General features: G+C 32.0%; 1 protein-coding gene and 1 pseudogene across 5 annotated transcripts in view; one reads left to right on the top strand and one right to left on the bottom strand.

Moving 5' to 3' along the window:
- CCDC102B (coiled-coil domain containing 102B) overlaps window positions 1-26,729 on the top strand; it is a 372,905-nt gene that overhangs the window by 342,783 nt on the left and 3,393 nt on the right. The gene's annotated exons all lie outside the window — the stretch shown is intronic.
- LOC129019226 (U2 spliceosomal RNA) lies at window positions 19,643-19,790 on the bottom strand (annotated as a pseudogene).

Here is a 26,729-nt window from a genome sequence, read left to right on the forward strand (position 1 = left end):
GTATAGTTTGAAGTCCAGTAATGTGATGCCTCCAGCTTTGTTCTTTTTGCTTACGATTGCTTTGGGTATTTGGGCTCTTTTTTGTTTCCATATGAATTTTAGAAGTGTTTTCTTCTATTTATGTGAATAATGATATTGGTACTTTGACAGGCATAGTTTTGAATCCATAAATCGCACTGGGCAATATGGACATTTTAACAATATTGATATGCCAATCCACGAGCATGGAAAGTTTTTTGATTTGTGTAATCTGTGATTTCTTTCTTTGGTGTTTTGTAGTCCTCCTTGTAGAGATCTTTTACCAATTGTTTAGATGGATTCTTAACTATTTCCTTTTTTTGTTCCTATTTTAAATGGATTGGGTTCTTGATTTGGCTCTCAGGTGGAATATTATTGATATATAGAAATGTTACTGATTTTTGTACGTTGATTTTGTATCTTGAAATTTTACTGAAGTTATTTATCAGCTCTAGGAACCTTTGGCAGTCTTTAGGACTTTCCAGGTGTACTGTCATATCACCAGCAAAGAGAGAGAATTCGACTTCTTTTCCTATTTGGATGCTTTTTATTTCTTTCTCTTTTTTGATGACTCTGGCTAGAACTTGCAGTGCTACATTGCGAAATCTCACTATGATGAGAGTGGCCATCTTTGTCTCATTTCAGTTTTTAAGTGGAATGCTTCCAGATCTTGCTTGTTCCCTATGATGTTAGCTGTGGGTTTTTCATAGTCTTAGTATTTTGAGGTATGTTCCTTTAATGCTGAGTGTGTTGCAGGTTTTTATCATAAAGCAATGTTGGATTTTATCAAAAGCTTTTTCTGCATCTATTGAGAAGCTCATATGATTTTTTATTTTGATTCTATTTACATGGTAAATTACATTTATTGATTTAAGTATGTTGAACCAGCCCTGCAACCAAGAATTAAAGCCTACTTTATGTGGCTAATTAATTTTTTGATGTGCTGCTGGATTTGTTTTGCGAGTATTTTGTTGAGGATTTTGTGCCTATGTTCATCAGGGATATTGCCCTGTAGTTTTCTTTCTTTACTGTCTCTTTGTCAGATTTTGGTATCAGAGTATTGCGGCTTTGTAGAATGAGTTAGGGAAAAGTCCTTCCTCCTCAGTGTTTTGGAATCATTTATGTAGGATTGGTAACAGCACTTCTTTATATGTCTGGAAGATTTTGGCTGTGAATCCATCTGGTCCAGGGCTCTTTTTTGTTGATAAGTTTTTAAATACTGATTCCATTTTGGAGCTCAATATTGGCCTGTTCAGGGGTTCGATTTATGGCCACAGCACCCTGAACATGCCTGATCTCCTTTGGAAAGCTATTCTTAATATAAAATAGGGGCCATGAGATTTATGTTTGTGTGTTGTTTCTTTTTCATTTTTTAGCAACTTACATTGATTTTTAATGTAATGAGATCATGTGAATTGTTTAGTAAGGTTTTTGATATTCTTTTGCTTCTGCACACATTCTTCCAGCTAAATCAGAAGATAGGTTTTGCTATTTATCATCTCTGTGACCTTGAGTGTGTCATTTGTAATGAAACTATGTAAAACTGCCTCAAAGATTGAATGAAATAATTGATGTGAAACCCTTGATAATAGCATCTGGTATTAATAAACATTCAACAAATATCGGTTTATTTGTATTCTAATTTTCAAGAGATTATTTCCTTCGAAACAACCAAATTTAGAAAGTAAAATTTATGTGCAAAAGGAAAATATACTTTTAAATAAATCTTGGAAATACTTTACAAAAATTGTAAAATTGTAGTGATGCTTGACTTCAACTACTTTAACCTTTAAACATTGAGTATATTTTCTTTTGTTGAAATATCTTGAAAAATTATTTGCATTCTGTAAAGTATCATTTATAGTAACAATAACAATACTGACTTCACACACTTGACATTTATATATTAGACTTTGAAAGTGTCATCTATACAACATTGTTATATAAAACTATAGTCATTAACTGGTAATCTCAATAGTTAAATTTTTATCTTTAAATTTCTAATTTGTCATTTAAGGAAAATCATTAGAATTATATACATCAGAAAACTCCAGCATAAGAGGAAATCAGAATCTAAATATTATGTTTAACTTAGATTGAATATTCATAATCACATGAAAGAAGAAATCCTTAATATTCTTTTTAAAATAACACTTTGTGTAAAATATTTAATCGTTATACCAACAAACTCCCAAATATATACATTTCAAAATAGACCTACAGTAAATTAAGCATAGTTTGTATTGCTCAACCTAAAGAAAAACATATATTGCAACTGGAAACATTTAATTAATTTTTATTGCAGAGTACCATAGGTTACTGTAAAAAGTGAAGCAATATATATAGAAACTAGTTTGCCTTGTGTGTTCTCTTGTTTTCAGTAATGCCTATCTTATTACACAGCTCTGACAAAGGCTAATAAAATATGAATGAAAGGAGGTGTTAGTTTATTTTAAATCAAAATATTGAAAATACTATATTGTCTGCATACCCAAGAGAAACAGGTACACAGACTTCAAAGATTAGTGTTGAACTAATATATATATGTACACAAAATAGTGCACATTTTCTTCCAAAATGCAAAGGCCTTCAGTGTCTTGGCCTGGCCTGGCCTGTGCCATATTCTTAGGGATAAAAAGATACCCTGTGACTGGTGTGAGAAATGAGATAATCTCCACAGAATTCTTGTCTTGGTAACTGTGCAAGTTTCCTTACTATGACTCAACTTTGGGTTCATCACACCAGTTGGAGTAGAGTGCATGGAAATCAATTATTTCTGATTTTAATACATGTTTATTTTGCTAACATGATTTGTTTCTAAAGAACATGTATGATTTTTCTTTTACTTTGGATTCAGGGGTCCATGTGCAGTTTGTTATATGGGTATATTGTGTGATGCTGAAGTTCGGGGTATGGATAATCCCATTACCCAAGTAATAAGCATAGAACTCAATAAGTAGTCTTTCAGCACACCCGCCTTGACTAGTACACAGTGTCTATTGCTTCCATCTTTGTGTCCATGTATACTCAATGTTTAGCTATCACCTATAAGTGATAGCATCAAGTATTTGGTTTTCTGTTCCTGCATTAATTCACTTAGGATAATGGCCTCCAGCTCCATCCATGTTGCTGCAAGGAACATGGATATATAGTTCCTTGATTTTGTTCTTTTTATGGCTGTGTAGTATTCCATGGTATATATGTGCCACATTTTCTTTATCCAACCCACTGCTGATGGGCACCTAGGTTTATTACATGTCTTTGTTATTTGAAATGGTGCTTTGATGAACATACGGATGCACATGTCTTTTTGGTAGAATTAATTCTTAACAGAGTACTAGCAAACCGAATCCAGCAGTACATTAAAAGTTAACTTACCACAATAAAGTAGGCTTTATTCCTGGGATACAGGGTTGGTTCAATGTATGCAAATCAATAAATGTGATTCAACACATAAAGAGAATCAAAAACAAAACTCATATACGATCACCTCAACAGAGGCAGAAAAACAGGCATCAAAGGAATATACTTCAAAATACTAAGAGCCACCTGTGACAAACCCACAGCCAACATCATACTGAATTGGCCAAAGCTGGAGCCATCCTCCTTGAGAACCAGAATAAAACAGGGATGCCTACTCTCATCACTCCTATTCAGCATCGTACTGGAAGTCCTACCCAGAGGAATCAGGCAAGACACAGAAATAAAAGACATCCATATAGGGAAAGATGCAGTCAAGTTATCTGTCTTTGCTGATTATATAATTCTATACCTAGAAAACCCTAAAGACCTCAACGAAAGAATTCTAGAACTGATAAATGACTTAGGTAAAGTTTTAGGATACAAAATCAATGTACAAATTCAGAAGCGTTTCTATACACCAATAGGTTCTAGCCAAGAATGAGTTCAAGAACAGAATCCCATTTAAAAGCCACACAGAAAAAAAGGAACTACCTAGGAATCCATGAAACTAAAGGAGTTAAAAGACCTCTATGAGGAGAACTACAAAACACTGCTGAAAAAAAATCAGAAATGACAGAAATAAATGCAAAAATATTCCATTTTTCTCTCCATTATATATTGTTGCAAAGTTAGTACTATTTTCTGAAATCACATCTAAATATATGGTTTCTATATATTTAAATGAAGGCAAATTTTTATGTTTATTTATGGACATAACTAATGAAGAAACATTTGAAAATTTCTAATTTCCATGAATACAGTTCTGTTGGTTATAAAAGAGTAATTTTCTGTGATGTACTTAATACTTTTATGTACGATATTTATCAAAGAAACTAATAAACAATAAAGAGACTTTTTTCAAAAGCAAACTCTACCAGACCCATATAATTATTTTTGACAATCATGGCTTGGAAAGTTTAAATAGGAAAACAATTTCTATATTGAATATAATGATGTTCTTATTTGGACCTATAAAAGTCTATTTAAGAGAGGAACATAGCTCATAGTTGAATGTACTCTATTAGGAAAAAATAATGCTAAGTCCAACTTGAACCATAATTATCAGAGTGAGGCACCAATCCATGGAAACAAGTAATGCTGGAAAGAGATTTTCCTAAATAAGCTATTCAGTAGCCACACTGATGACCCAGAGAAAGAAACAGAGACATAGAAAATCTATAATTCTAAGTTATTTTGTGTCAGAAGACAAGGAGAAATTAAAAATGGTCCTAAAGGAAGAGAATATAATGTATTAGAAACAATTTGAAGAATAACCATATAATAAAAGCTAATGGTATAAGGAAAGACTGCTGAAGCACAAGTATAATATTAACAGTGACTCTCATTTTCTTCCCTGTATGACCCACACCATCCTACCTGCTTTACGAGGTAGAAAATGTTATCTCCATTTTACAAGTGAGAAACAGTGGCTTCAGTGAATACATTATTTTCTTAAGTATCACATGCTTATCTAGGGATTAGAAAAGACCTTCTACTTGATTAACCTGACAGAATTATAGATGAGACTGGTTGGAAACCATCAGATATATATAAGATAATTAAGCAAACCATTTAATCTTTTGAAGTCTCTATCTTCTCAACTGTAAAATGGAGATAGCAATACCTGTTATAAGCTTGCAGCCATAATTTAGCGTATGCTAATTGTACCATTTTGAAGAAGACCAGCATGTTTCATGATTATGTCATGAGGTTTAAATTAAGAATCAATTAAAGATAAAAAATACACAAATATAAAATTTTCCAATGGCTATTGATATATTAATATTTTAAAAATTTATTCACTAAATTTGATATGTAATTCTCTAATAAAATTTGGCCATACTTTCTGGATCTGCTCACCACAAACAAAAATAAGATCTCAAGAAGAATGACATGACTCATAGGTTTGAAAATACTTCCCAAAAAGAGATGTTAGAAGGAATTAAGGTTCTTTTGCATTTAACATCTCTGCAATTTGACTGTTAAAATAAAATTTGATTTTATTTAGAGAAAGATGTTGGGCTGGGCTGTCCTCTTTGGAAGAAATGACTAAGTGGAAGCATATAACTTAAAGCATAGAAGTAAAAATTATTTTGACCTTAAGCTGTAACTTGGGGTAAATAGTGAGATAATAGTATTCAGCTCTGTAAATAATAATTTTGTGAATGAACACAATACTATTCCCTTAGGCATATTATTCAGTTGCACAATAGCAGATTTCATCACTTCCCCTTCTCTTGCTTATTTAATCTGTGAATGATTGGATACAAGCTCAGAGAATACTACACTTGAATGAGAATATAATTTTTTTATATAAGTCTTTAACTTAATTCCCCTGTATATAAAATATATTTTGGAGGATATTCTCTCATCTTAAATGTGGTATTTAAGATGTAGCTGCTTTAGTTATACTGTTGAGTGAAACTTAGTACTCTGATACTTTATTTTAATGGTGAGTCCTGTGATCAGGTGATTATTATTTGACTTATTATTTGGAAAATGAATTTTTAATACATTTATTTGGATGCTGCAATCTACATACACACACACACACACACACACACCCCATCATCCCCCCATGCTGAGCCTACATATCATACAGTTGTTAGTAACCAAACATGAGATAAATAAGAAAGTATAAAAATGACATTATTTATTTCACATAAAGAGTAGGAGTGAAAACAATTTCAGGGGCTCTAATAACTCAGGATTCATATTGTAAGTTGGTGCTTTATCTCAATAACAACCCCAAAAGTGGCAATAATTACTACAAATATTTAGAAACTAGAAGAGAGTTCAATAAATTTCTTGGCATTAATCAATGCCAAGGTAACTTTGTGTTTCTTTTTTCAGCGATTTTTAAGGGCATTTTAAAGTGTAAATTAATATTTAAGAACAGGAATTTCAGAATCGAAGAGCACAAATGCATTCATAATAGCAATGTACATTTCCTTCATTGAAGATATAATTGCTCTTGGTACACCTGTTTCCCTCAGATATCTATAACTGCGATTCCCATGGTTTGGCAATGTTGTCAAATGCCCCAATCTCAAATATGGGAAAAGGCCTGGAGAGGAAGTGTAAATAAAACCAATTTCTATTAAATTACATTATTCTACTGACACTTGGTTAATGCAAGACATTTGTATAGTATAGTAGTCTACTGAGAACTCTAAGCCTTTATTTTAGAAAGAATTACTAATTCCTCTTCCATGGAATTCCCTTTATGTTTTTAAAATTCAAAGTTTATGAAAACGACAGAAAGTAGAAAAGACAGTGTAGAATATGTGCTGAATTTATCTAAATTTTATTCAGGTATGATGATGGCATTCATGATATTTAAGATACCAAAAATGGTGTTTAAGACATAATATATTAAGTATTTCATTTCCTCATTACAACATAATGGAATTTACTTAAAATTTTGAACAGAATACATGAGTCTATGAGTCCTCTACTCAAGTTTATTTAAATCGGTAACATTACAAATAACTACATCTGTGACATTAGATATAATCAAATAAAATTTTTTTAAAAGTCAGTACTAAACCATATAAAATTAAACCCCAAGTAGATTAAAAAGATAATTTTATAAACAAAAGTAAACTAGGAAAGTATTATAAGAAAATGAGATTATTTTTGTAATCATTTCAGAAAAGGCCTTTTTAAGCAAACACAAATCTCAGAAACTATAAACTATGAGGTATTTGACCTCATAGAATTTTATAATGTATTTCATTTTAATCAGAGTATCATTTCCCAAGGACACTACTCTTGTATACATTAAATCTTTCTCCTGCTGCTACTTATCCTCAAGTTCTATATAGGCTTTTCCTACTATCCTTGTTCTATTATCTCTTGAGAACTCATTACATCTGATGAACTCTTACACCAATACAACTTTCACCACTCTTCTATCTCATCATGCCAGTATAGTTTATACTAAACTTTCAGTTAAATACATTTTCCTGAGAATGTTAAGATTGTTTATGGCAGAGCCTCATAGTGTACTATAATTAAATGTTCTGACAGTTACCTTTTTAATTATTATTTTCTTTTTGAACTTAATCATTGCCTATATTTAGTTGCATAATTTTTTATGTATGTGTATCTTTTTCCTTCAAAATACTTTTATTACTGAATAAATTAATTCTAAATGAACAGTTTTTCCTAAAAATCTATTATAATCAGGAGTAATTTCTGTTTGGACAGCTCTTTTATCTTGGGATCTCCACTTGCCAATATTTCTAAACTCCTTATATTTTGTGCTGAATGACCTCTTTGTTACAGTATATTATCAGCAATTTAAGAAAAATGATGTCATGCTAGATAAATCTTTTAGGTTTTGTTTTTATTTCAATTTGAGCCCTTTCTAGTTCTGTCTTTATAATAGCATATTCTTGTTTTATGACTCCAGTGTCCTTTATAACCTCTTCAAAGATAAGTAAATGTTACTTTTATGTTATTTTCTGTGTTTTCCATTTCCTCCCAATCATAATTTTCTTGCTTCTTGGTTTTAAACTTTATGATTCTTAAGCTTTTGATTTATCCTTGGATGAATCTCAGCTTTCTCTGTTGCTCTCATCTCTTGCTTGCTTTATTTCTAGGCCTTTTTTCCTTAAATACTCTGGGATTATTGGATACTTCTTTCTTTCTTTGCAGAAGTTTTTATCTTAACTCTTTATCCTCCGTAACAACCTCAGAATTCTGCAAGTAACTCATGAGGAAAGCTGGCCCTCAAGTCTCAGTTTATCATTCCAGCCCACCGTGGCCTCTTTTCTACAGATTATAAGTGGGTTTAGTGTAAAGTTAATCTAAGCATTTATCTTTTATAAAAAGTGTTTAGAATATTAACAATAGTGTCGTACATATAAAATAAATATATGCTTTATTTTATGGCTTTAAATTTCTTGATGTTTTCTTTACATTCTGTGTGTTATATAGGGATTGTGTTATGCAGTACTGCTTTTATATATTACCCTCTACTCTTGGTTTGGGATTTATACATTTTGATGTATACATCTTGATTATTTCTAAGAGTCACTTAAGTTACTTTTAAAATCTTGAATCTCTTAATTAGAGCTTTGTAATTAAGGTCAAGAATAAGATTACATTTTAAATATTCCCCTACATGAAGGTTTATCTTACTCTTTGCCTTTGTTGTTCTTGCCCTTCTAAATTTACATGGATTAAAATGTAGAACTGGAGATAAAAGCTCATAGTGTTATTAAATACATTTTATTCGTTTACCCTGATTTTCAGTTTGTAACTATTATGCTTTATTTTTAAATTAATAAATATTTTTGACATTCATGAATAGTCAATCTATACCATGATTTCCATATTCTTAAGTCCTCAGATTATGTCATTTCTCAGGTTATTGAAGCCTATTTGTGTGTGTATGTGTTTAACCTTTTAGTAAAAATCATATTCCCAACTCATGTTTATTAACTTATTTAGTGACAATTAGGCCTAGATTAGCATCTTTCCTTTTTGACCATACATATAAGATGTGTTTGATAGTAACAATTTTTAAATGAAGGCATAAGTATTTTTATTTAGCTCTTAATATATTTTAAAAATTTATTGACATTTTAATCTAGCTCTTCCTATAAGTGACCTCTTAATTTTGGTCCTTTATCAGTAATCTGGTAAAATATATTAGTAATTTTCACCCAGAATGATAAGCAGTTACCATTCCTTTCACAAGTGAAGAACTGCTTGGATTGTATGGAATTCTAGGTTCACAAAATATTACCATCAATGAACATCATTCCACTATCTCAGTGTTACAGAAGTAATATCTGCCATCAGTTTTTCCCATTGCAAGTATCCTCTTTTTTTCTGCCAAATTACTAAAAATTGTTTTATTCTTATGTTTGAATGTGAACAGAATATGTCTTAATATAAATATTGGCTAATAAATTTAATGTAATTGTGAAAAGCACATTCGATTTCTATGTTCAAATCTTTCCATTTTTCTGAGGAAGATTTTTAAATACAATGTAATGTCTTATGTATTTTTGTTTTTCTATGTTTTCCTTCTACCTTTTGATCATCAATTATTCCTTCAGAAGGGCTAAATACAGCTGCTGTCACTTTTTGTTTGGTGTATCAATTGTATTCTTCTTAAGCATTTTAAACTCAGGTTGTTTTTTCCCTCTGAGTTTTGGGAAAACTTTTAAAGTTTGTTAAATCTTTATTGTTGCTAGTATTCTGCACTCAAGAAAAATTTAAAATATGTTTTATGGGTTTTGTTTTATCTTTTATCTAATATTAGACAGCTATTTTCTTCCATTTTCATCATTAACTAAACATACCCTCTCCCTACCACATCCCATGCCTCCCTTATAAATGTCATTTTACATTGCATCTTAGATGATGCCTAACAGAATTAAACACACATACACACACAAGATCCAAATTTAAATTTTCTCCAAATATTTACTTTATGCTGAACCCTAACAATATTGTATCCTTTCTGTTTCTAATATATCATTTCTCTTTGAGCAAATGTTCTTGCTTTCTTTTAAAAAAAATTCTGTTAACTATTTGTCTTTTTCCCCCTCCTTGTACGAGGAGATATTTATTCAGGTCAAATGGCCTACATTATTATGCATCAATTTAATTTTGTTTTACTAGTGATCATCTGTGATTCAAATGGAATACAGAAAATTTGATAAGCTTAAACTTATAGCAAAAATGAGAGTTTCCTTGACAATTTAGACAGTGAGTCACAGATATTGGGGATGAGAATAAAATTGTTCCAGCTGCTGGCATTAAAGTGTAGCGATTTGGTTGCACCATTTTAGCCATCTTTGAATGGTTTCTTACATTCTTCTTTTAAAATACCCTCTAAACTTTGCAAAAGCTGAAAGCACTTCAGCAGCACTGGAAACTATCAGGGTGCAATGTTTTGGGTGTGAATAGAGCGCAGGGTTGCTGTCAGAAAGTGGCAGAACCCACATGCCCAGCTCAGCACCATGAGGGTCTCTGGTTTTCTCTTCTCTCAGTCTTCCACAGATGTCCCTACTTTGTCTGCTTTCTGTCCTACTTTTAGTTTTTCTTTGCCCTTCAATTCAGAAGAGTGTACTTCATTTGGTTGACAGCTTTTATGTCGCCACATGAGTGGTTTCCATTTTCCACCTTTGCTCTCTATCCCTTTCTGCCAAAGCAATTCTCTCCTCCTGTTCTGACAGGAACTCTTGGCAAGGAAGAAAAAGAATATGAACTACTTCAGCATATACAGCATAAATAGTTGACTTCAGACCCAACGTGTTAAAGGTTTTCTACTTGGCTTTGATTGTGGTATGCTTTGTACCAAAATTTCTATATTACTTTTTAATCATCGAAGTTCAGTACTTTGAGTATTTTATGGCCATAAATGTATAAATATTATGCAAAGACAGTCAGCTGCTAACTGGCTTTTTTAACGGTGTATGGTCTAGAATTATGCTGTGGTTGTTATAGATCAATTAATTGTTACTTGGGACTTGATATTCTGCCTCTCCAGTACAGAATACTTGATAATAAAAGCATAGTACATTATTCTTAAAAAAATACAGAACAATTTTTCAATGTGCAGAATCTGTTCTTATTTTTAAGGCTTTCCCTGTGGCTTCAACAGTGGATTAGATCAGCAGATTTGCAGTAGTGAAGAATATTCAGAAATATCTGAGAAGGAGCTGACAAGAAAAATATTCATGATCTTTCCTATTCAATTTCCAGCATTGAAAATTAAAGTTTTGAACAGCACTGTGCAATAGAAATAGTTGAGCCACAGATATGAGCCACATTTAAAAAGAACAAAAGAACTGATAAAATTAACATCGATGATATCTTTTATTTAGCCCAACATATGCAACCTATTACCATGATCAACATGCCATTAATATTGTAAATGAGATGTTTTTATTTTTTATTTTTGTATTTAGTTTGCAATTAGTGCAGCTCATCTCTATTTGTACTAGCTGCATTGTAGTTGCTCAGTTGCCCTGAGCGGCTGGGGGCTATCATATTGGAAAATGCAGAAGTAAACTAAGGTAAAGAATATTTGAGTTCTTTAAAAAAAAACAGTAATAAACACTTGAGGACTAAAACAAAGTTCAATTTTAATTCTAGTAGTTACAATGATTTGATATTGGACAAATTACCGGACTACTTTTTATGAAAAGTTTCCATTTGATTTTTTATAGAGATTATATTTTTTGTTGAAATATATTCCACTTGTTTATCCAGCATGATTATGTTTTTCTGTATATTCTACAGTGTATAAATCTTGTCTATTGTGAAATCCTTCTCTAAAACTCCAACATCTGGATTTTCTCTGCATCTGCTTGCATTGATAGGTTTGTTGTGATTAACAGTCATTTATGCATAAATTTTTCACATTATAATTTTTAAGTTTATGCTGGACATTATATGTCATAGTACAGCAACTCTGCATTATGTTTTCATCCTCCAAGAACATGAGGTTCTGTTCTATTAAGCTATTAAATTAAGAGAGGATCACCCTTTTTCTGTTGATGCTTGGGTTTTAAGCCATTTTAGCACAGGTCTCCTTTAACTCTTTAACTTATCCCCATATTGAAAGAGAGCACTTACCACTAAGAGATGCTTTTACTTGTAGGAATGGTGTTTCTGGCATCTCAGCTGAAGCCTAATGTGTGCACCAACTCTCTCTACTATGATTGGGAAAGAACTTCAACATTTCCTCAGTGAGACCTCTGGAAACTCAGCTCATAGGTTCTCTGCATCTGTTTACTGCTTGACCTCTTAGCATCTTGTCCTGCACATGGTCAGCTGAGAAATTGTCACAGGCCCTCAGCAGCATTTTATGCAGATGCTTGGAGGACTTCTTGGCACTTTCCTCCTCTCTGATATTTTGCCATCCAAATCCCAACCACTTTCACAGCCCCAGACTCTGACCTCTGATTTCTCCTCCCACTCATATTGAGACCTTTGCTCTCTGACTGGCTCTCTTTCTCTGTGCAGCCATTTGAAAAATTCCCCTAGTGAAAAATCCAGGGTTAATGGAAGTCTTACTTCATGTTCTTCCTTTTTCTTAAATATCATAGTGTGGGCTGATGCATTCAAACATGTTTTTATACCTCTGAAAATACATTTTGCTCCAAATTTATAATTGTTTACAGCTGTTGGATAAGTACGTTTGATACCAGCTACTTTGTTTTATTCAGAAACTATTAAGTTCTTGACATGTATTTCTGCCACTCCCTAATAAATGTGAAAATTTGATTAAATCTCCTTCTAAGTTTAAACTTTCTTTCTGCCTTTTTGTTATTTCTTTGGTCTAAATTATTTTCTCTTCCCTAGATTCCTACAATAGCTTTTAATTCATATCTCCACTTCCAGGACATACTCTACATTAAACAGTTGTCTTTTAGAAACACAATTTCTTTCTCTCTCTCTTTTTCTCTTTCTTCCTTTCTCCCTTTCCCTTTCTCTCTCTCTCTTCTCGTTCTCTTTCTCTCTTCTCGTTCTCTCTCTCTCTCTTTCTCTCTTTCATCTGTATTTTTAGTAGAGATGGGCTTTCTACAAGGTCTGTATTTTTTTAGTAGAGATGGGGTTTCACCACGTTGGCCAGGCTGGCCTCAAGTTATCCACTTGCCTCAGCCTCCCAAAGCTCTGGGATTACAGGTATGAGTCACCACAAGTGGCCGCAATTTTGTCACTCTCCTGGTGAAAACTATTCCATCGCTTCTCTTTAAACTTAGAATAAATCTTTGAACTCCTTACATTGACCTGTAAAATTTAGGCTGACATAAGCTTTCTAAATGCTTTTCTATGCACTCTTTGTCCCTGCTCTATGCTTTAGTAGCATTGATTTTTTTTTAAATTTCCTGAACCTGCAAAGCTTTGCCCATAGCAATATTTTTGTACAGTCTGTTTTTTATGAGCATGACATTGTGCTCATCATGTTTCCCCTGACTTCCTTCTCTTGCTTTATGTGACAACTTAAATGTTCTTTCAGTGAGGCATTTCCTGATCACATAGAACTTGACCCTTAATCTCATAGCATCCTGATATTTTGATTCACATCACACCGAAGTATGACTTCCCACTTGTGTACAGATATATGCTCTTATGTAACATCTTTATTTTCTACTAGATATAAACATCATGAGGAGAAGGATCATATCTTTATTTTTTGTCATATTATGCCCAGTGCTTCTTCTTGATATGTAGTGTATTAAATACTTATTGGTGATTGGTGTATACTAAGTGTTAAACAATTATATTTGAGTTAATGAAAAACATTAAATAATATTAAACTTCAGAAAGAAAGTGTTTTAGAAATCAACATTTGAAGCTTAATGGAGAATCAATATTTTCAAAGAATTTTAGAAAATTGGAACTGGAAGAAACCACAATCATCATTTTCATGTAATAATCCTTCTGATAACATTGTCTGCACTTAAATCACTCCAGTGTCGAGGAACTCAAAATTTCACAGGGAAGCATATTTTATTCTATCCCTATTATTTAAAAAATGTCTTTCTCATGTTTAAGATAATCTAAGCACTATATTGAATTGTTTTACTTATAATCTTATGCAATAGTTATCTAAATTTTACAAAAAAATGAAAAAATTTGTGCATATATTACGTTGGTGCAAACGTAATTGTGTTTTTTTCATTACTTTTAATGCAGAAACCACAATTAGGTTTGCACCAACATCATATTTTGTTTCATTTGTCATTTCTTCTGAAACCTAAACACTCAAAAGATATAATTAAAAATTATTATTGTATTTCCTTGAATGTTGAAAAATGATACTTCATTTCAGGATCCTTTATCATAACTGGAATTATTTATGTTATATATTGGATTTGTGTCTTTATCCCTGTGTGCTTTTAATGATCCACATTTGCGTGCACTGCAAATAAGAAATTTTGAGTATTAGCCAAAATTTAAAAAAATAAAATAGATTTTAAAGAACCAAACTGATGAAAAAAGTATGTTAGTTAACATTAAGAAAGATGTATTAAACATTTTTGTCCTTATAGTGTTCACATTTTCTCATTAGTTATATTATCATAAAAGAAATGAAAATATATGGATGGATGGATGCATTTAAGTAAATAAAATATATTTTGAAGAAGACTCATATGTAATGTGCAAAATTCAATTTAATTTAGTATGTATGTATATAATCATTAAATATATAAGAGTTGGAAATATATTTATACTCTATATCAGAATTGAAATTATGATCAAATAAGAAAATATGTTTGAAATCTTTTTTTAATTTTTAATTTTTTTTCTGTTTCTGAATCATTTTTATTACCACTATTATTTAGGACATAGAGGTTTGCCTACAGAGTGACCCACTTTTTCCTAGCTATTTTTGGGTACCATATTAGACACTTCTAAAATTGTAATACCTTTTATGGGTCACTTAGAAACCATTAAATGAGTTATTGTTTCAGTGCAATAAGTTACATTTGCAATATTGCTGCCTATGGACCATTATTAATCTTGGAAAATGAAATAGGTGGTCTAATTACCTGTCTAATTCTTTTCAGATTCTGGCTGAATAAAAATATAAACTAAATGATATAAAATGGTGTTTCAAACATTATGTTAAAATTGACTAGGACAAATATTGTTTAAATTTTCATATATAAAGTGATTGCTGATGTAAAAATATGTAAGCAATCCTTGTTACGATGGTACCATGAGATTATTCATTGGTCTTCCTTCCTCTGTTGTAAACTCAGTTATAAAACCTAGTCTTTGTGCTTGCTGTTTTTAGAGAGAAGGTTTCCTTCTATTTCCCAGGCATGATGCAGTGGCACAGTCACAGGTTAATGTAACACTGAACTCCTAAGCTCAAGGGATCCTTCCACCCCAAGCCTCCTGTGAAGCTAGGACTATAAACTTGTGTCACCACAGCTGGCTAATTTTTTAAAAGAATTTTTGTAGAAACAGGGTCTTGCTACATTGCCCAGGCTGGTCTAGAATTCCTGGACTCAAGCAATCCTCCAGCCTCAGCCTTCCAAAGTGCTGAGAATACAGGTGTGAGCCCCCATGTCCGGCCCTAAAATCTGTTCTGACATAGACATCTTCGGTGATACAAAGAGAAGTCTCCATTGACCAGAAACAAGATAGAAATGCACAACAGCAGTAGAGTTGTAGCTGGGGGACTGCCTATCTCTGGATCCAAATATGGACAGTGGGAACTGGGAATAGACCTCCTTGAGGGTGAAGAGGGTCAAAGTCATCCCTTACAAAGCGGAGTGGAGAGAGGAAGAAAAAACATTAAAGACAATCACAAGATTTCCAAAAATTTTCATCAACTCAAAAGCATGTTGCCGAATTGATCACAAGTAACTTTTTAAAATTTTAAACAGAATATAACTAAAATTTTAGTTGACATTTATAAAACGTGAAGATTATGAAAAAGTTTAGGCCACTAAAATTGCAAATTTAAGTGATATTAAAATTTTCTAGAGAACAATTTCTAGTATTTTACAAAAAACCATAATAGAATTATTATTAAATATTTTGCTCGTTAATTAAATTCCTTATGCCTCCTTGAAACAAATAAGTCATGTTATAGAGCTGTGTTCTGTTGGTGAATTTTGCCAGAAATTTAAGGAACAGATTTTAAAAAATATATTAGAGAAGCTCAAAAAAAGTTTCCTAACATTTTTATGAGATAGTAAATTATTGAAAGTTAATTAGAATCATATAACAAAAGAGAATTATAGGCTGAGCATGGTGGCTCACACCTGTAATCCCAGTACTTCGGGAGGCCTAAGCGGGTGGATCACCTGAGCTCAGGAGTTCAAGACCAGCCTGGGCAACATGGCAAAACCCCATCTCAACTAAAAAATAGAAAACATCAGCTGGGTGTGGTGGTGCATGCCTGAGGTCCCAGCAGCTCGGGAGGCTAAGGCGGGAGGATCACTTGAGCATAGGAGGTCCAGGCTGCAGTGATGCGTGGTTTGTGCCACTGTACTCCAGCCTGGGTGACAGGGTAAGACCCTGTGTCAATTTTTTTTTAAAGAAAGACAGTAGAATTACAGATTAATCTATAATTATGGGCACAAAAATCCTAAGTGATGACCCAGGAAAATGGGATCCAGAAATGCTATACAATATTCATCAAATCATACGGTGTTTAGTCTCAGAATTCAAAGAAGTTTCTCTAGCAGAAAATTTAAGAATTTACTTCACCACTCCAATTAACTGAGAAAGTTATATGATTATTACTATATGATTATTATAATAAAGTTACATGATTATTATATGATTTTAAAGTGATATTATTAAAAATAATACCATTTAAAAATAGCGACATGTATTTATGACAAAAGCTGGGAACATAAAAGGACTTCCTTAACCTAGTTTAAATTTCTACTTGAAATGTATAGCAAATATGATTCTTCACAGTGAAGCACAGAAGCACAAAACCTCTTAATGAATTCAGAAACAAAAACAACAGAAAACATTGCTACTATCTGTCCTAATCTGTATTATACCTCAGTAAAGCAAAATTGTATAGTAATAAAGCAAGAAAAAAGGTATAAATGTTGGAAAAAAAGAGACAGTTTTACTATTATGTAGTGGTAAAATACATATCTAAGACAATGTATAGAAATGTTACACAAATGAAAATAATGTGTTTTTTTTTTTTGGTAGAAGTTCAACAGACAAGCTAAAAACATAACACCAGTGAGCAATGTGAATCCTCCCCACTAAGATCCAGATCTAGGAAAGGAGGTCCCCTCTCACTACTACTGTTCAACAACATTCTGTAAGCCCTAATGTAATGCAGTAGAATTAGAAAAGTAACTAAAAGGTATACAGATTGGAAAAGATGTAGTAAAATTATCTTTGTTAACAGATGAGATGATTGTCTCTGTAGAAAATCCTAAAGAATTGAAAAAAAAAAACACTTGCGACTAATGAGCAAGACAGTTTGTAGGACGCAAGGTTAATACAAAAAAAATCATATTTCTATGTATCAGCAATGAATAAATGAGATTTGAAATTAGAAACAGAATACCAGTTACATTACCACCCCAAAAAGAAGCACATAGGTAAAATGTAACCAAAGGTATTCAAGGTCTATAATGAGGAAAACTACAAAACTTTGATGAAGGACACCAAAGAAGAACTAAATAAATGGAGAGAGATTCCATGTTCATTGATAGGAAGACACAGTTATCAATATGTCAGTTCTTTCCAGCTCAGTGTATAGATTCAATGCAATCCCATTCAAAATTCCAGCAAATTATTTTGTGGATACTGACAAACTAATGATCAAGTTTATATAAAAGGGAAACAGACCCAGAAGAGCTAACACAATATTAATGGAGAAGAACAAAGTTGGAGGATTGACACTGCCTGACTTCAAGACATACTATGAAATACAGTAAACAATACAGTGTAGTATTAGTGAAAGTTAAGAAAAATAGATCAATGGAACAGAGTAAACATCCCAGAAGGAGGCTCACATAAATATAGGTAATTGATCTTTGACAAAGAAAGAAAGACACAAACAATGGAGAACAACAACAACAAAATATTTTCCACAAATGACGATCCTGTAACAACTGGATACCCACATGCAAAAAAAAAAAAAAAAAGAAAGAAAAAGAAAAAGAAGAAGAATCTTGATACAGACCTTCCAAGCTTCACAAAAATTAATTCAAAATGGATCACAACTGTCAAACACAAAACTCATAAAAGATAATAGAGAAGAAAGTCTAGGTGAGCTTGGGTTTGGCTATGACTTTTTAGATGTGACACCAAAAGCACAATTCGTGAAAGTCATAACTGATAAGATGGACTTCATTAAAATTAAAAACTTTGCTCTGTGAAAGACTATGTCAAGGGATGAGAAAGGAAGCCACAGACTGGGAGAAAATATTTACAGAAGACATATTAACTGCTATTAAAAATATACAAAGAACTATTAAAACTTAATAAGAACACAACCCAATGAGCCAAAGACCTGAACAGACACATCACCAAAGAAGACATGAAAATGGCAAATAAACATGCAAGAAGATGCTTTACATCATATATCATCAAGGAATTGCAAAATAAAACAAGAATGAAATACCACTAAATACATATTAAAATGTCCAAAATCAAAAACACCAAATGCTGGCAATGATGGGGAGCAACAAGAACTCTCATTCATTGCTGGTGGGAATGGAAAATGGTATAGCCAATTTGGAAGAAAGTTTGCCAGTTTTTACAAAACTAGATGTATCCTTACTGTATGACCCATTCATTGTACTCTTTTTGCATTAACACAAAGGAGTTGAAAATATCTGTCCATACACATCTGCAGATGTATTTATAGCAGTTTTATTCATAATAGCCAAAAGTTGAAAGCAGCCAAGATGTCATTCAGTAGGTGAATGAATAAGCCAATTGTAGTACATCCAGATAGTGGAATAGGATTCATCGTTAAAAATGAACTATGAAGCCATGAAAAGACAGGGAAAAAATAAATACATATAACTAAGTGAAAGAAGCCAATCTGAAAAGGATACGTACTAAAAATTCCAGCTATATGATATTCTGGAAAAGGAAAACCTATGGAGACACTAGAAGGATCAGTAGGTGCCAGGGGTTGAGCCAAAGGGAGAGATGAATAGGCAGAGCACAGAGGACCTTTAGGGCAGTTCAACTGCTCTCTATAATACTATCATGGGGGATACATGTTACTTATATTTGTCCAAACCCATACAACACCAAGAGTGAACCCTCATATAAACTATGAACTCTGGATGAAAGTGATCTCTCAGTGTAGGTTTATCAGTTGTAACAAATGTATAATGCCATCTGGTGAGAGATGTTGATAATCGGGGAATCTATGCATGTGTGGGACCAGAGGCTAGAGAAGATATTACTGTACTTTCCTTTCAATTTTGCCATGAACCTAAAATTCTTCTGAAAAACATCAATTGAAAAAAAGAAAATAATAATAATAATCTAAAACCTATGAACAAAAAAATTAGATGTATTTCAATAATTCAAACATATATGTGAAATTCTTTTTGAGAAGATTACAGCATTTTTGTAGGTCTTGAAAGAGGAGCTTGCATTTATGGATAATACATTATAATAAGAATACCAACATTATAATAAGAATACCAGAATACCAACAGAGATCTGCATGGAATTTGTCGAATTGTACTGAAATTAACATCAAAGACAGCAAAGAGAATAAATTTCAAGAAAGGCTTTTGTCTTTTCTGAAATAAGTTTTAAACTGATAAGAACAGATACTACACTTGATCTTAGCCAAAAGGCTGAGAAGTGATGAAAAATATTTTAAAAAAAGAAGGGTACTTCCATATCATCAGATGTCAATAGGACTTTAAATCTATAATAATTAAGATAATGTATATTGTTGCATAGATAATATGCCCTGTTTGCTGATATTGTGAAACATTTTATGTCAAATAGCATGTGTTCAACTAAATTCATGAAGAAATAACCTTTGAATTGTAATTTCTATTAATTAACGTCAAATACATCATTAAATTTCCCTAACATTTTTCTAGGAACTTTTTCCTTCAGATATTTTTATCTGAAGAATTAACACATTTAAAAACATGGTCAGGTGCTCTATGTGTGTCTGGTAATTTACATTACTTCTAAAATGAACTAACAACAATATGCAAACCCAAGTACCAGTGGTCTCCTTTTTATTTATTTTTTGACATTGCAGTATTTTCACTGTATTTGTAGAATAATAGTTACACAAGCACACATATGGTATATGTGTATCTGTTATAATATTATGAGTGCAATGAGATCAAGGATGTTATTTGTCTTGCTCTTTGCTTTATAGCTAACAGCTAGATCAATTTCTGGAATATATCATGTGTAAAAGAAATAAACATGGAAAAGGCAACAATTTTCCATTAGAAAGTAAAGCAGTTTCTTTTCTTTATTTCATTTTCTAAAAACATTATATCATGGCAGGTGGGCAAGGAATTTTGTGTTGAAAATGTGAAACATAAGTCATTTGGTATATTTCAACTTTTTAAAAGATATTTTTGGGGAGAAACTGAGTACCAGAAAAAAATCATGGAGTAAAAGCAAGGCAATGTTAACCAAGTGTCAGCTTGCCAATTTTTCTATAGTTGTAAGTCAATAATTCTTTCAGAAATATATCTTGAGATTGAATATATAATATTTACAAGATCTGCAGAAATAGAGCCATTATCTTTGTTATTTTTTTCCTAAGTCATGAATCAAAGTGCTGATGTAGTACAAAAATGTATTTAAGAGGCAAGGTGAATAAAGCAACGGGAAAGCTCTGACGTTTTAAAGGATAAAATTGCAAGACTGTAAACATTTTAATTTTTCTTGAGGGGTATGTGTGTGTGTCTGTGTGTCTGTGTGTATTTGCATTTATTGGAAAATAAATGGTTGACCACTTTTCATATATGTATTTGCATTTAATATTTTGGTTTACATTGTTCCTCAATGAATTTTCATAGTCTTTATCTTATTTTGGTTTGGAGAAGAAAAATTTCAAGATGAATGGGCAAATTTTCCTCTAAGTAATCTATGTATTTCTAAATATTTCTCTTATTTTAATGAATAAGGGGATTATAAAATAGAAAACGTTCTATGATTATTTAATTCTTCATGGTACAGAGAAAAAGGAAATTAAAACCAAATTAATCAACTTCCTAAATGAATAATCACATTGTATATTAAATATTATTTAATTGCCATTTTATATGATAACAAAATAACTCTCAATCACCATTATTATGGTGGCTGTACTTTTAGTAGAATTTCCTGTACAGCTGCCTAGAGCATTTTTATATGCTTTTATCAGACAAACAGAAATACCAACATACATACATTATTTTAACATAAATTTGTCTAATTTGGTGATAAGAATTGAGGTATAGGAGGAGGTAAAAGAGATCTGATGGTTTTTACCCACAGAAATACATATGTGAAATATATTCAGTTAATTTAATATGATAAATATATAGATGGATTAATATAATTTATCATTCAAATCAATCATATATGTTTTTTCTATTTATGATCTTTATTACTATATTATCATTTTTCATAATATCTTAGCTCAGTGCTAGATTTTTATATAGAATGAAAGAAAGGAGGGCATTTGATCTATTTTAAGGAATATATTTCCATTGTTGTACCCACAGTTATTTCTAAAATAAGAGAAATGGCCTTGAATTCTAAGATGTGTGTCTAGCTCTTCACAATTACCAGATTATGCTAAGTAAAAATTATGCAGAGTAATGGAACATTTAAATTTTATATTTGTTTTCCATTCTAATATAAAATAAATAAACCATTTACACCCAAATATACTCTATTATTTTCAAGGAATCTAGAATGTGAATAATTTGTAATCTAGTATATTACATAATATTTGTGAACATTTCTTCATTACATTTTGCTAGCTTAAAATTAGCTATGATTATATAAATTTTTATTTCATCTTCCTGATAAATTTACCACATTCTCTGCATCTGAAAATGCATTTTATGTGTAGATTCTCATTTCTTCTCACCTTATTTTAATATTTTATATATTTTCCTGCTACCACACCTATGACTGTTCAATAACTCCAATTATAATTTAGATATTTCTTTTAAAATTGACTTGCTTAGGAGAAAATGCAGATCATGTCAATGAAGTAAAATATTTCTCTTCATGGTTTTTGTATCTTAAATTATCTTTATTTTTGTTGTATTTTCATGATTTAATATTAAACTTAGTCATTTGTATGATACAGGTTTATATTTCTTAGTTTATGTAATCCATAGGCACACAGGAGTCACTGCTTAAGAAACCTGTGATTAGAATATTCATGCAGCTCTTTACTTTTGCAATATTATCTTAACATTGTTATTGCCACGTCTGTCAAGAACACTATAGAACTCTTGCTGTGAAACTTGCTTACATAGTCAGATGTGAGGACAAAAATATTGATTAAATCATGAATGATTTTCTAGTACCACAGCTGATGCTTCATGTTTACTTATGGTTATCAAATTTTGATGATTAATCATTTTATGACATATGCAATTGACACACTCAAATAGCAAAAATTAATAGTGACAAGGTATTCAAATTTAAGAAGTGTCTTCCACTTTCAGAAATGCCCATTTTGAAAAATGCTGATATTAAGTAAAAAGAAAGTGGTCTAAGTTATTTAGGTAAATTTGCATGTGTACAAGCAGAAAATTGACAGAGTTTGCGTTTTTAACTATAAACATAATAGAAACATCTCAGTGACCCATACAAAATCTAAATTTCCCCTTTCATTGAAAATAATGTAAGAACATAAATGCCAATAATTTGTACTATAACTTTTACAAAAGTATACTTTATTTGTATCTTTTCATGGTAAATAAAAATAGCTATATGTATTATAATATTCAGTAACTCGTTTATGTATTATAGAATTTCTGGCTCAGAAACAAAGAATGAAATGTGCTTATGGGAGGGAGAGAGAAGGGGAAGGAAGGGAAGAAGGAAGGAAGGAAGTAAAGAAGGAAGGAAGGGAGGGGGGGAAGGAGGGAGAAAGGAAAAGAAAAGAAGTTGCTGAGTTGCTTCTTTAACTTCTTTAAGACATTAAGTGCGGAATTGGAAGCCACCTACCCTGCTGAATCTTCTGCTTACATGATATACTTCATTGCATTAAATCTGCTTGAGCTCTGCTCCTCACATTTTAGCAATGTTAGCTTTATTTATTAAATTTATTTTTAAAAGTCTATCACCTCTTGGTACATAAAAATAAGTGCCTTCATTTATTTAAGCTATATTGCCAAATATTATTTCTGGTCATGGAATCAAAAATTTAGAGTTTTTCTACAAAATCTAAGGTTGAGTGTGTATGTTTTTTATTAAAAATATTAAATTTTTTAAAAGACATCAGAAATGTTGACTCAGCAGTAATGAAGTTTACAGGCATAATTTCACAAGCCAAAAGATGCCCACAAATATTTTCAACGAGGGGCTAGGGTCTGATGGGTTTTATTTGCACTAATTTGCAAATCTAATTTACAATGGTTAGAACACTAAGGGACTTTATCAAATTAGGATATTAAAACTTTAGATGGTCTATTGATGTTTCTACTTAATTTCATAAGTTATTTACTAACTGGTCATATATTGGAGAAACTTACCTATACAGGGATTAAATATAAACTGCATATGATGGTGTTTTGCTTGTTATTAAAATGTTATACTCCATTATTAATATCAAAAATTAGAATCACATTCATCATTTAAGAGAGTTCCAAACTTTGTTGTATTTTAATTTAACCATGGGATGAGATATTTTGGAGTCTGAAAGCAGTTATTCACTGAGCTACAGAATGGTTATATTACATTAGGAAAGTCTGAAAATGGGTGATCGAGTGTTTCTGAATGATCCACCCTGCAAAATTCCAATATTACCTTTGTCTTTTCTTCTCCTATATACCTGCTAATGCTCACTTCCAAAGTGTATCTACTTCAACTGACACCAGCACTTGGACCTAATGGTAGACGAGGTCTTTGCCACTATTTAGCCCATTACCAAGGTGGCTACATGCAGCCACCAGCCTTCTCTGCTGGACCGCCCTTCCCAAGTGGCCATCTTCATGCACCTTACGTCTGATTCTGCAGAGAGAATAGAGAATTTCTTGACTTGGCATGCTTTTTGCATTTACAAATCAAATCTCTATTGTCTGCATGCAGCCCTACCTTCCTTATACCACAATTATATAAAAGTTCCTCTTTAAAACAAATTTATCCTATTTTTTTCTTGATCTTATTTTCTTCAGCTTATCTGGAATCTGAACTTTGTCATAAAAATTATTGTCTCTCTTCATACATTCTCCAACTTTTTCTTTCTTTATATTGGTCCCTTCAATGTAGGCGATTGCATATACTCAAGTCTTTGAAAGAATTACAAACCCAAATATTGCTAGGCCAATACTGCCTGCTCTTACAATTCTAGTTTTTGTCTTTAACTATTTTTCTTGCAAATTCCTTGGGTTTCATATTCTCAAGTTACTCATTGCTATGTCCAATTCCTCAATTGTCATTTATTTTAACTTAATAAACACTCATAAAATGAATACTATATGCTGAGCACTATTCTAAGCATTATGTATATATGTATTATATATGTGTATATGTTATCTCAGTCCACCTGTTTTTTAATATCTTGCAAAAAAGTTTTTATTTCTGATTATAAAAGCAATATTTACTTATTCCAGACAAAATTTTAGACCACGTAAAGTAAAACACAAAAGTTATCCATAATCTCTGAAACAAAAACTATTCACTGATATTTTGCTCTATTTTGCATATTTTTGTGATTGCATGTGTGTATACATGTTTATTTTTGTACATATAATGTTGTGTGTTTATTTAAATGATCGTAACAAAGACTTGTATAATACTCTCTGTTACACATTTTTTCTAAGCAAAAACTAACTCATCTAATTTCACCATCAACTTTATACATTTCACAAAGGAGGAATCTGAAGAAAAAGATTTAGGTAACTTGCTAGGTGACAGAACTAATATTGGCATTTCGGTAGTCTGTCTCCAGAGTTCATAATGTCTACAATGTATCTTATACAACTTTGTTTTGAACACACACACACACACACACACACACACACACCCACACCCACCCCATGGTCTCATAAATACGCTAAATAGTATATACTTATATACTAAATATATGCCGATGTATGTTATATAGTCACAATTTTGATGTCTATGCAGATTTGAGCATTTTTCACCAAAAATGTATTTTTAATATTTTACAAATATTTTAAAACACCATTTAATAGATTCATAATATGTTAAGATATGAATATACTATTTTAAAAAATTACTTTCCTATTGTTAAACATTTAGTTTTATCCTTTCAAATTTTAAAATATTATAAGTATTATTGTAATAAACCACCATATTTATATAATTCTGTTCTCATTTCTCATTAACGTAAGATAAATTCTTAGAAAATGGAAACTGAATTGAAGGTTGGACATGCTAACAAGTCATGGCAGATATTACCAATTACCAATACTCTCTCAAGAAAAGATAATTTCCTCTGCTTCATGTTAGACCTAGGTCTATCATTTGGCATTCATTAAATAAACAAATGTATGGTTCCTTTTTCTGTTTCAAACATGGTGCAATTTCTGAAGACACAGTAGGCATGACAGAAATGGCCACTGAAATTTGCGTGTGATTGTGTCTACTGGGGAGGGTAGTGAAGCAAAAATTAAATGAAAATATAAATAAAATTACATAGTTTTGAGTCCTCAACAGGAAATGTACAGATACAGTGCAGAAAATGAGGGGAGTCAAAGGCCGGGCCCGGTGACTCACACCTTTAATCCCAGCACTTTGGAAGGCCATGGTGGGCGGATCACTTGAGTTAAGGAGTTCAACACTGGGCCAACATGGTGAAATCCCATCTCTACTAAAAATACAAAAATCAGCCAGACATGGTGGTGCCACCTGTAGTCCCAGCTTCTCAGGAGGCTGAGGCAGGCGAATCACTTGAGTGCAGGAGGTGGAGGTTGCAGTGAGCCGAGATCGTGCCACTGCACTCTAGCCTGGGTTACAGAGCGAGACTCTGTCTCAAAAAAGAAAGAAAGGAAAAAAAAGAAGTAAATGAGGGGACTTGAGTCTATTTGATGGTTAGTATTAATTGTAATAACATAAAGAATCTCATGGCTGAGAACCATAGTTTGACTAGGAAATCCAAATGGCTTCAAAAAACCCTCCCCATGGATCTTTGCTTTGAAAAGAGAAATTTCCAAACATATGAATAATTTGATAAGTATAGACTACACATTTAGTCTAGCATCCTAGTGTCACTACTACTCAGTACGAATTTTAATTTCCTCTATAAATCACTTAGCTTCACCAAAGACCAAGCTTAAATTTGTTAGATACTTTCCAATCTGTCTTGCTTTTAATATAGTGTATTTCTTCCCCCTCCTTTTCTTACTCTGCTTGGATTCTTGCCGCAATATTCTACTGCTCTTTATTTTTATGCCTTTTCAACACCATGGATGCTTCATGTCCTTGTGGTATTACTCCAAATGATCACTTAAGTTCGACTGCAGAGGACAGGCAGAGCTTGAGATGAGCTTTTGCGGCATGCTGCATGCTCCCTCTTCCCAGCCATTGCCTTAGGGCCAGCTGGATTTGCAGCGATATACTTACATAATTCTGATTTA

The sequence above is a fragment of the Pongo pygmaeus genome, chromosome 17, assembly GCF_028885625.2.
Source record: "Pongo pygmaeus isolate AG05252 chromosome 17, NHGRI_mPonPyg2-v2.0_pri, whole genome shotgun sequence".
Lineage (NCBI taxonomy): Eukaryota > Metazoa > Chordata > Mammalia > Primates > Hominidae > Pongo > Pongo pygmaeus.